This window comes from Hylobates moloch, unplaced genomic scaffold (genome assembly GCF_009828535.3).
Source record: "Hylobates moloch isolate HMO894 unplaced genomic scaffold, HMol_V3 SCAFFOLD_16, whole genome shotgun sequence".
In the NCBI taxonomy this organism is placed as follows: domain Eukaryota; kingdom Metazoa; phylum Chordata; class Mammalia; order Primates; family Hylobatidae; genus Hylobates; species Hylobates moloch.
The window spans coordinates 19,988,002-20,000,267 of record NW_026652291.1 but is presented as its reverse complement, the minus strand read 5'-3'; the positions used below and the strand labels follow the sequence as shown (position 1 = coordinate 20,000,267).

Below are 12,266 nucleotides of genomic sequence, written 5' to 3'. Positions count from 1 at the left end.
CAACTTCGCTGGCAACTTCAATAAATCCGGTAACTGGAGGCAAAAAATAGACTCCGAGGGCTGGGTCTGGTCCGGATGAAACGCTAGGGCTCCTTCCCATCCTTGAATCTGGGCGCTGGAAGCCAGCCACGGGCGTCTTGCCACGCGAGTGCCCCTAGACAGCAACACACCCACTGGAAACGCACGTGAACAAAGCTCTCGCCCCCGGGAGCCGCTGCCTGCGGTTTCCTAGTCGATCCCAACTTCTCTAGGGAGTGTCAGGCGCACACAGGGTTAAGTTAGTTCCCTCCCTGGTAGGAGGGAGAGGAGGAGGAGGGGAAAAGCAGCATACTGTCTCAGGCTGGGTACCTTGTAGTTAGTTGTACGTTCGAAACCTGTCGCCGTCACTTGGGCGTTTGGCGTTATCCATTGTCACCGCGGAGGAACGAGCGCTCGAGATATCATCAGTGCCCGCAAATCTCCGCGCCAAGGCGCTGCGCTACTCCCTTCCGAGGTGCGCCTCTGGTCTTTCGTCCCGGGTGCCCAGCAGCGGCGAGGCGGCATCTCCGCTCCCGCCGCCGTGTCCACCGAGCCCTGGGATCAGGGTGGCAGTTCTCAACGATGGGCAGGAGGGACCTCGGCGGCGACCCCTAAAACAATACCATGCCCCGGGAGCCCCGCCGCTGCCGCGCCAGCGTCTTCCCTTTCCACCTCCCTGACCCTGTCGGATTCGGATGAGCCCATTGCAAGGAGAAGACGCAGCCGTCAGGTAAAAGGGGCTGCGGTGCCAGGTGAAGTTTCCAGTAACCTGCTGAGCTGCTGCTACGCTGGCACCACGCTGTCTCTTCCGGGGATTTTTTTTTGAAAGAGCTGGGGGTGGTCATCTTAAGTGGGGTGTTCTAGGCTTTGTCTTTCACCTGGAGAGAAAATAGGCAGCTTAGCTCTCTCTCGACTTTGGGGACATCTGTCTGCTGGTCGAATCCACCTCCTCTAAGGAGCTTCATGACTGAGTTCTGGGTCAAAACGCAAATTTTCTTGCCTGGTAGATGCATCGATGCTAAATTGGGGTTCTCAGTGCCCCTAACCTTGTCAGAGTTCAGTCTCCTACTTCCCTAGATTGAATCGCTTAACTTTCACCAGTAACAACCCTCTCCCCTCCACAAGCTGTTGTTAATGTCACCAGCGTTATTATCAAGCTGTTGTATCTAAAGACACCAGCCTGCTACCTGCCTGTAATCTGGGATCGATTAGCAGTTAAACAGATGAGGTGGATACTAATTCCTTTTCCTTGGAGTTGGGGGGGGCGGATGCTTTTTCCAAAACCAAGTCCCTTCCAGCCCTGCTTGTCCTCTTCGGGCTGGCTGGCACTGAGCTGGGGCCATCGCGCCTTTCTTGACCGCCTGCGGAGGTGGCGAAGGCTCAGGGAGCACAGGAGGCGGAATCGGGATCGAGTTCCTTGAGCCGCGTGCGTGGGACGCAGGGAGAGGGCGAATAACGCCCCCAGGCGCTGAATGCAGGGGCAAGGAGCCAGCGAGGGTGGCTGGAGCAGGGCCTTGCCAGCTGTTACCAAGTCTCTGCACAGGCTTGGGGGCTTGGGGCCTCCTGGAAAGATCCCTCCGCCGCGCTGACCAGTACCGGGCTCGCTCCCGCACTTTGAGGGCTGCCGCGGTCTTTCGTCATTTGTAATGAAGCCCAAGATCAAGGTTGCAAGTTGAGGTCGGGGTACTGACAACGGGAATGAAGCCATAGGGGAAGAGGATGACTGGGACGGGCTGGACCCATACTTGATACCCGGGAAACTCCTAGAGCGTGTGGTGCTCCTGCCAGCGGCGGTTACTGGTGGAGCTGAGGCCACCGCTACTGTCGTCGTTGGCGCTTTGCTTCGGAACCTCCCAGCAAGATGGCACTCACTGTCTGTTCCCTTCCGATTAGCACCCCCAGCCGCGCCCCCTCCTCCCCGGGATACGTATTAGTCACACACTGTGGGGAGATGGGCTATGTAAATATAAGTCAACGCGCTTTCCTAGCCACCTTTGCATAATGCAACAGGAACAGCGACCCGCGCGCACGAACAGGGTAGTGTGCGCGTGTGTGTGCGCGCGTGTGTGAGCGCGTGTGCCAGCGTGCGTCTCCGCGCGGCCGTGCGTCTGGGTGGATCCTTGCGTGGCTTGGGAGGCAAATCGGGCGTTTCTCTAAGTCGTCTTAACATGATTTAGGCTCTCAAATACGTGAAGGCGGTAGACACAACAGGGATGCGAAGGAAATAAAAAACAATTGAGGAAGTGGTGCCAAGTCACTCAGGCTTTGAACTGACGACGAGGAGAGCGGTCGCGCCTGGGGCCCCTCCGGAAATCATCCTCAGCCTGTGGCGGCCACCGCCCCAGTTAAACTCTTCTGCCGGGACAGTTGAGCGGATCCCTGGGGGGTTGGTCCTGGGCTAGTTTTAAACTCTCCGGTTGCATCTCGCGTGGCCCCACCGACGGCGCGTCTCGGCGTAGCTCTTGGCGCGGGCTCGTTCTCCCTCTTCTGTTCAGATTCAGCCTCACCGGACTTGTTACAACATGACAGCAACTTACTGGAGGCAGGAGGAGCAGCACGAAATAAGATGAGAAAACCAAAAACATCTCCTCCTTCCTAGAGACGTGCACCTAGTTTTTTGTTGTTGTTGTTTGTTTGTTTGTTTTACATTACCCTTTAACCTTTGGAAAGAGATTGCGAAGTGGAAACGTTGCCTGTACAGAAATCAGGCTTCTTAGCTGTCAAGACTGTTTCCTAATCTTTAGGCTGAATCTCTCTTTGTCCGCTGCAATCTATGGGGAAATTTAACAACGCTCTTGCCAGAAGCAGTCAGGGTGAAGGAAGAAAGTGGGAGTGTTTAAATTAATGCTATTAAATTTTGGATTACTCCCCCAGTTAAAGTCATTTAAGGTGGTCCAGGATGAGGGAACTAGTGATGGGGTGAGGAGTGGGGGGCACATCACCAAGGTTGCCTGCATTTGAAATAACGCCATTTTGGTTGAGAGGTTTGCTGTATTTTACCCTCTAATCTCACATTTCGATCATTTCTCAGTGTCTAAGTAATAGATCCTCGCTCTTGGCAGTACACCATTAAGCAGGTATGGGGAAAATCTCCTTTCAGCGTTCAGATGGTGACATTATCCGTAAGGGCTGGTGGTAGGGACGGCATGTGCCGGGTAGACAGAGAGAAGGTCAGGGTGGCAACTGCCGGGTTAGCTAGGCGCTCTGCAACTCTTTTCAGAGAGGACAGGGTTAAAAGCCAAGTCTGACTTTGCCTCTTGGAAATCGCTGGGTAGCGGCCGCGCCTCCCAAGCATTCTTTAAACCAGAAAAGTAGGAGGGACTCCGGGAGAGAGGGAGGGAATGAGGGAGGGAGAGAAAGAGGGCTCCAGGAGCGGAGCGCGCCAGAGCGCGAGGGACGGAGGGAGAGGAGGAGCGCGGGAGCTGCGGAGGCGATCCCGCGAATTCATTACTGTAAACATATCTGGGGGTGTCAGGAGGGGTGGGGGTGGGGGCCGCGGTGCCTACATTAGCCCGGCCGCGTCGGATTGAGGCAGTAGTGTGGTCTGAGCAGCCTCCAGACCTACGCCGGGAGGGCGCAGCACTTGGAGCGAGCCCTGCGCCCGCCCCCGCGCAGCGCCGCACTCCCGTCTCCGAGCTGTCCGCACACACGCGTCGGAGAAGAGCCCGCCTAGCTCTCCCGCCGAGTCCCGGGATCCTCCAAATCCGAGGAGCTCCGGCGCCGCGGGGCAGCTTTCCGCCGCCTTCCCCGCTCACTGTACTTCTTTTGGGGTTCGTTGGCTTGGCGAAGCGGAGAGGGGGAGGCGGAGGAGGAGAGAAGGCGGGGGCCGCGGCGGCCGGAGCCAAGAGAAAGTGGCATGCCCGAACCCTGGAGGCGGAGGTGGCGGAGGACGGGGGAAGACGATGCCGCAGCTCCGTAGGGGACGCAGGCGAGAGCAAGCGAGGCGAGCTGGGCGCCCCGGCCCTGGCCCGCTGCGGGGAGGCGCGCGCCGCTCTGAGGCCCCGGCCTCCGCACCCCCGCGCCCCGACGCTGCTGGCGACAGGGCTTGGCTCCAGCAACCGCCGCCGCCGCCGCCGCCGCCACCCGGAGGACCCAGCAAAAGTTTGGATCTGGGGGAGGGCGCGGCGCTGAGCGGGATTACCACCAGGGCTGGAAGGAGACCTCGAGAACCTTTGCAGGTAACGCGCGCCCCCAACCCTCTTCTTCCAAGCCCCGCCGCTGCGCTCCCGCTTCCTCCCAGAGCCTTTCTTGGCCCTCGCGGGTCTGGCAGAAAGTAAGAACGAGGCGAAGTTTAAGATCCCGGGGATGAGCACCGAGCGCTGGCGGATCACTAGTCACATTAGAGGGGCAGCTGTGCTGAGAGGCAAATCCCCTCAGCAGTGGATGAGAACCCTCAGCCCCAGCTGGTGCCTATCTTGTAGCTCTTTGGAAATTTGGAATGTGAATCCTGGGGCTTTTAGTGATTCAAATTCTTCAGTCCAGAGAAGTGGTTCATGGATTTCACTTACCTCACGCTCCCCCCTTCACACTCTTACCCGTTTAGCATTTTTAAAAAATGATTTGAGCCCACTCCCTATTCGCCTGCTTCGTTTAGCTGGACAGCAAATTTCAGGGGTGAAATATTGCAAGCAAAGAGGAAAAAATATCTTTTCCCTTTTTGACATCCCTGGAATCCTCCTTCCCTCCCTTCACCTTCTGGCATCATCAGATAGGAACTTTAGAAGTTACATTTTCATTCAGGGGTGAGGTGAAACGTGTTAGCTATTGGTGATGTGAATTTGCCACGACGTCCGTATGTGTGTTTGTGTGTGTGCCTGTGTTTGGGGGAGGGGGTTAGTGGTGTTGCAGAGAGGCGGAATTTTTCTCGGTGGCCTGACGCGCAGTGGTCCTAAGGTAGTGAGTGGCCGCGTGAGCGCATTGAGGCGGCGGCAGCGGAGAGAAGAGGGTCACGTTTCCCGAACGGCAGACTTACTTAGGCTAAGAAAATAGCTGCAGCTCACTCCAAAAGCAAAAAGATTCCAGCCCCAACTCCCCGACGCCCCCTTTCCCCCAACTGAGTTTTTAGTTTCAAAGCAGCTCAGCGTTTGCTGCTGCTGTCTTTATTATGATCATTATTTATTCGCCTGGAAACTCATCCTATCTTCTCCTGTGAATGGGAATCAGTCTTCAAGAGCTTTTGATTAATTTTAGTAAGAGAATTTCCTGTAAAGCTTACAGTTAGCTAACCAAGTGCAAGGCACAAATCCGTGTAAACGCTCGCTCAAGAGTGCAAGTGCTGATTACATTTCTTTACATGCTGCATTTGCTATGCAAAGCCTCTTCTAAATGGGAGCTATTGCTCCCCACTCAGCTGGGAGGCTCTTTAATCACACAGGGTTTCAGGGCGCTTTGGAGCATGTCCACTCGCTCACAGACTTACTGCTAAATTTATTATGTCTAACTTCTCACAACCAAAAGCTAATATGAAGGCTAGCTTCCATATCGGACCGATATTGTCTGTAGACTTAACCGGTATGACCTTAATAAATATCCAATGAAAAGCCCCACCTCCCCCCAGCAAAAAAAAAAAAAAAAAAAACATTTCGAGGTAAATAGAATGCAGATTGGCATTTGTCCAGGGATATATTAGGTTGTTCAGTGTGAATGTAAAATTTTAGGTCCGTATTTAAAGTGTTAGAACTAGGTTCTTATTTGTTTTCATTACTGAACAACATGGGCCAGCTACTTATGACCGGCAGGCCACCAGCCACCATATTAGCAGAGAATCAATCTGTGGGTAATACGCATACCATGAAAAGTTGCTTCTTTCTCCACAGCGTTATTGCGCCTGAGAATACTACTTCTCTTCCTCCCCTCCTTGAAAGCCTGAAACAGGATAGGGTTAAACCATTTAGGGATTTTTAATAATCACTGAAGACAGTGCAACACCATACTGTCATGTTGAGTTGCAAATATCTTTGACTGGAGGAGGTTGGAAGATGAAATTTCAAACATTATTCCATGTCTCTGCCAGTAGATACAAGAAATTGTAAAAAGAATTGGGCTAGCTGTACTGTAGCAGAACCTATTACAAACCTAGCATGGAAGGAATGCTGTTTTTTTTTTTTTTTTTTTTTTTTTTTTAAAGCCCATGTCTTAACACTTCAGTAGTTTCATTGCAGTTTTAGAAATTCCAGGCGATGCTTTTAGCAGAAGAAAGTAGATTCCCAAATGACACCATGCTGGGCTACCCTGGAGTCCCCAAAGCAGTCCTGGCTTCTCCTGTATGTTAGATTGCAGATGATGTGATCATATACGGGTTTGACTTTGACCGGCTGGATCTAATTTGAACCTTCTCTGATGCCCGTTACATTTATATTCTGGCCTGCTGGAGAGTTTGATTTAGGATTTAGACAACTTTATATTTTCCCAGTTTGAAGCTGTGGTTTTAAGAAAGGCTCAAGTATGTTCAAGTCCAGAAGCTTTATTCTGTAGAGACCCAGTGTGAACATCTGATCTAGTTTGACTCTTGAGCTTTGTACTTTACAAGGAAGAATTCCTGCTTCTGGGATCTGAAGCGTCTGAAGTTAAAAAACAGCAAGGGTGCCGAGCGGCTTTTGGTTTTGCTCTCTGTTTAGAAGATTCAAAAAAGGTCAAGGTGATGTAATATTTGTATTCAGGTCAGACTTTTCTGGATAATCATCTTTTGATATCTTTAATTTCAATTCGAGTTCCTTTTTCACTAGATTACTTTAATAACTTCATGGTTTCTGCTACAGTGATTCAAATTCAGTCCATTAGTGACCTCTATCTGTGAGAAGTGAATACTCATTGTTTTTTTTTTTCCTTCTCATCAAAGTCTGAAGATGATGTCGGGGGTGCTGGGGATGAATCCCAACAGTTCTGTAGTTCTTTCTGGATATTTCCGTTTACCTAATTTGATTTTTCTAATACAGAGTTCAATATGGATAATGACATTTAATTACAGTAATAAAAATGTTATGGACTAATAGAGAGGCAACTAAATGGTTATTCCATATAGCACTGACAATGTGATCAACATAAATAAAACACCAGAGCTATCCACTGCCAATGAAGGGATTGTACAGTCAGGCTGACTGTTGTTTTGGGACTCACAATGCTGCTGAATGTAAGTGAAATTTTATTGCTCCTAAGTGCTTACATAACAGACGAGCTCAGAATATGTATGTGGTAACTAGACTTCATGGTAGCTGTGTGTATATGTCTTTAAATTCTGCTGTGCTTCTACTGTGAACTTATGGTACAGATCAAAGAGTGTGAGAAGAGTATTTATAAACAGATGGTCCTTTTAAGGAGACTTTAAAAATCTGATTCCTAATCCAGGTTTGTCTTGTGAGGGTTTTCAGATAGAAATTTCAAGTTTAGCCGATTATTTCAAACGCTAATTGAAGACAAAGTTTACTGAATTTCTTAGGTGGGTGGATACCATTATCTGACATTTTCCAGATGGTTTTTGATATAGTGGTATTTGGGGATATGGAATTTTTAGGAGGTTTTCTTTCTTTTCCCTTGGGCAATTTTTACACAAAAGACTTTTTTAAGACTAGCTATTATTATTATTAAAGTTAAACAACCATTATCTTACTTCAGACAACTTTCTTACCTTTTCTACTCTCCAAATTGCTTTTGTGCAATTATATCTTTCTTCTAAAACTACATGTCGCGAATTGAAGTATCAGTATACTTTTACTCCTTTCAGTAATAAAGGACCTCCAATTACGTATCTGTTTATAGTAAAACACACACACACACACACACACACACACATCGAGAACCATTTTAAGACAGAGATTCTTTTCAAGGTTTTAAGTATGTTCCTTTTTTAAAGGCTATGACACAAATATTGTAATAAAAATATCCTGTGTTCTGATGAATACAGAGACTTATTTCAGTCTCATGGAACAGTAAAACACTGTACTAGTAAAATAATCAGTGGTATTTTGAGTACATGGTCAAAATCTGTTAGAACCTTCATGTTTTTTTTTTTTCTTCGCGAATTTCACATCTACTGGTGTTTTTGGTTTTCTTTGATTCCTTCTACTGTGGCTCTTTGAAGTGATTCAAAATTAAACAGTAGCTACTTTTTCAGGGAAATTCATCATGTCGTGTTCAGGATTCCAGAAGAGTTAATGATGCAGAAAAAGTTCTGTAAAACATCTTTCTAAAAGAAGTCCTTCTCTCGCAAGCTTCCCACTTACTGGCCTCCTGTACCATTTGCAGTGAATTGGAACTCCGTTATTTATTTATTTTTCAAATACCACCTCTAACTTAATTTAATGTAGGATGTGTTCCTTCAAAAGTGCAGTGCCATGTGCCTTGAGTCACCCAAACAAAGCAGTGTCATTGTTACATCCGGATCTGTTAATCAGGGAAGGTCAAAGAAAATATTCTTACATAATTTGGAAAGTCAAAAGGGCACATTGATGATTATCAAACAGTCAGTTATTCTACTGATACTTAATAAGGAAATACTTTTTCTGGCAGTTTAATGGTTAAAGACCTCAGCCATTTTTGAAGCATTCACAAAATAACTCTTTGGAGCTACTAACCATTAGATGCTCATTAGAACTGAGCAGTTTTTCCCCCCACTTTGTTCCCAGGTTGCTTTTAAGGGAATGTGCAAGAAACTTGGAAAAAGGTCTTCTGTTCCCTTCAGTTCACATGTCATACTGTTATATTTCAGTTCTCTTCATTAGAGCTTTCAAGACACAGATAAAAGAATCTTCCTTCTGAACCCCTTAAGAACCTGAGGGCTTTTGGATTTAAACCCACTGAAAAAATATCAGGTCCCAAAGTTTATAGATGATATTAGGCCTCAGAACTATTGAAACCACCTTCAGCAGGGAGCAAAAGAACAGTGGCTCCTAAAATTGGTTCACAAATATACTGTCCATTGAAGTCAACAGAGGTCATATGGCTGAATGGAAAACATTAGACGCATATCAGTCCTGAAATAGGTTCACATGCTGGTGTCACTCTTAGCCCCAGCTGCCTCTACATGTCACTTTCATCAGAATCCAGCATCTAAACAACCTCTGTAGTGATTTCCTCTCCCACTTTGCTCCCAAAATTGGACTCAAGTACTTAGACAAAGGAAATAATGCAAGGAATTGTAATATTCATCATATCTAATAGACAAAGTGGAGGTAAGAGGTTTGTTTGCGTGCATATGGGCCATAGAGGTTCCGGGAATCTCTTTTTAAGATTGATTTTGAGAGCGCATTTGTATCCACCCTCATCACTCCGGGCCCTTACATTTTCCAGTTCTCACATCCAGGATTTCATTTATTTCTCACAACTGCCTCTGAATTTATACAGGAAAGTCCTACCTGCCTCACTTCTGACTGGGTAACTGGAGCCAGAAAGAAGTTAAGGGCTACTAAGGCTGGGTATTTTACATTTTATCATATAGATGTAGAATTCTGCAGATAGAATTGAGAAGTTCCATTCTTTATGAAACCACACAAAATGATGAGAGTTGTTTGTTTTAGTTAGAAAAGTAAAAAAAAACAAAAAACAAAAAACACAAGCCTAGAAATATTTAGATTTAAAATAATAGCATTTCACTCTTCAGCATTAGATTAGATGACAAGTTTGCCTGTTCTGAATATCATCCTATGATGTAGGTATTTGGCACCTTGACTGTGGTGGGGAGTGAGAAATAAATGAGATTGCTTTGGGGGAAAGAAAAGAAAATCTACATTCTCATGTCAGCATACTTCTTTCTATATTCAGCCTTGTATGAACTACTTAATCTCCTGGAGACTTAATTTCCTCTCTGCAGAGTTCAACAGAGTTGTTGAGAGGTCACATAAGATTAATGTGTGTGAAAATACCTTGATAACAATACAGTGTTATATTCCTATAAAGAGGCATTATTCAAGTTGGTAACATTTATCACTGCATGCCTGTCTTGTGCTATGATAGACTAGGTTTTATATAAATAAGATGGTAACCAAGACAGAGTCCTGCCTTTCAGGAGCTTTCACTCTTATGGGTTCAAGGGATATTGTCTAACAAATACACTGTCTGGTAGCCCCTGCATCATTTCTTCCATTCAGTTAATAATGGATTATCTCCTTTAATGAGTTTGCGCTATTTTGATGAAAGTATCCATTTTAAGGATAAAGGATAATTAGGGTGAGTTGAGTTCGAGGGTCAAACTTTTGATTTTGGAAAGAGAATTTTGAGGATTTTTTTTGGAAAAATAAATCATCAGTGTTTTCCGAAAGGAGGTTGTTTCTCTTTTTGACTGGATTTACAGTTTAACTATCCAGGTTACCTTTTGCAAACACACACCAATAGAAATACAATGATTTTTTAAAATTTTGTTTTGCAAAACAAGGCAAGCTAGTGCAAAAGAGTCATTTTAGTAGTTTGGCAAACCTCCTCAACCCATTACCAGTGAATAGAAAGACAATTTATTATGAAGCCAAAGTGTATTCCAAAGCTTGGCTTTATTTTGATGTTAGTGTCATTAAACCCTGTGGAACAGTTCTTTACAGTGTATTTCTGCATGTTTTGTTCAGTTCTGTTTTTACTATTGTCAAATCTGAGACACTTAATTTTAAATGTTCCAAGAGTGAGCATGTTTATTTCTCTTTGCTAAATTGTTTACATTTAGGCCTTTGTAAAGGTTAATTCTTAATTGTTTTTGTGTTGCATAGTTGAAGGCTTCAGAAAACAAATGCCTTGGTGAAATCTATATTTATAAAATATGTGGTTGGATCCTGATTCTTGGCCAAAATGAATATTTCTTTCAGTGATTTGAGGTATGAAGTCTGTATCCAACAACATTCTTTTCAATCTATGATTTGCTATTGTCGGAGTTCTGACACTTGCTTTTTTAATGTTTTTTTTTTTTTTTTTAAAGTTGATTAGTACTTTAGCAGTACATTGTAAAGTATGTGGCCACAGAACTGTATTTTAACATGAAAAATTACTTGCATAGTTTGGCAAAATTAATCTGAATACCTTTTGTACTGGTAGTGTTGAATGATATAATATTTGAAGAGAGAAAATATTTGCTACTACTTTAAAGAGGTCTACTAATAAAATAAGAATTATCTGTAGGTATATATGTGGGGAGTTAGTATGTGTTTATATATAAGGCTTATGTACTATGGGGAGGAAGTACGGTTATACCCTGAAGCTAGGTGGTGCCAGTTTAGCCCATATGTCCTTAATATGATAAAAATAATGATATAACCCAAATAGTTTTTAATTGGTGATTTTCTTTTCCAAATAAGTCTTAGGGAAACTGTAAATGAAGAAAAGTACAAAATGCAATCAGAAAATATATTTAAGTCTGACTGGCTTGATCTTCATGAAGGAAATATTCTTATGGAGGTTTCACCAAATGAAGAAAGCTTGTTCATTCTTTCAGGAGATTATTTTTAGCACTAATCATGAACTGGGCATAGAGTAAGATGGGACAGGCCAAAAGTAGGTAAGGCATGATCCCTCCACTTGAGACCAGCTAGGCTGGTGAGCAGAGAGGTAGACACAAAACCTAATTGCATTGCAGTTTTATACAAGATTGAAGGGAGTGCAGTCAACACTAAGTGTGCCAGAAACGCATAGTGTTAGTGAAAAGAGCTCTTCATTTGGAGATGGACCGTCCTGGGCTCTAGTGCTAGCTCTGTGACTTGTTAATTTTGTGAACTTGGCCAAATTTTTAAATGTCTTTTACTCTTTGTCTCTTCAAGTGGAAAATGGAGGAAAATACTTTCTACTCCTAGAGCTATTAATTTTAGGATTGAGATAATTCTTTAAAATGTCTACCTGTTCTGGCACATAGTAGAGGCCTAATGAATGCCTACTGTAGGTCCTTCTGTCTCCAAAATGATAATGATTTCATTGTGTTACCATTACCGTCTACTGACTTGTCTCAGTTTGGGGAATGAACTGGGTCCTAACTTGGACTTTATTTGTTCATTGAAAGCATATCCTTTGTGGCAATTAACGGGTTTATACCCACCCCCATGCCTTCTACCTCACAGCCATGTGTCCTTCTACCAATGACACCAGTGCCTGCAGCTTCCAAGGAGTTCCACGTCTAGACTATGACACTGAGCTCAGTGAGCCATGGTCATGTCTTTGCCAAAGTACAAAGATTTTTATCAAAATAAATTTTAACAACTTTCCTCACACAGTTCACTTTATACACGACTCTTGGCAGAGTCATGAAAATATTTTATTGTAGAAGATTAGCATGTAAATTATCG

At 45.0% G+C, this 12,266-nt stretch overlaps 1 protein-coding gene across 3 annotated transcripts in view; it reads left to right on the top strand.

Moving 5' to 3' along the window:
* Positions 1-342: 342 nt before the first annotated feature.
* Positions 343-12,266, top strand: part of FLRT2 (fibronectin leucine rich transmembrane protein 2) — a 97,694-nt gene continuing 85,770 nt past the window's right edge. The window contains exon 1 of one of the 3 annotated variants that reach the window (XM_032179329.2): positions 343-493. The gene's annotated coding sequence lies outside the window, so the exon portion shown is untranslated. Of the gene's footprint in view, positions 749-4,123; positions 4,197-12,266 lie in introns of those variants that run through there. The other 2 variants (XM_032179326.2, XM_032179327.2) reach the window with 2 other exon arrangements.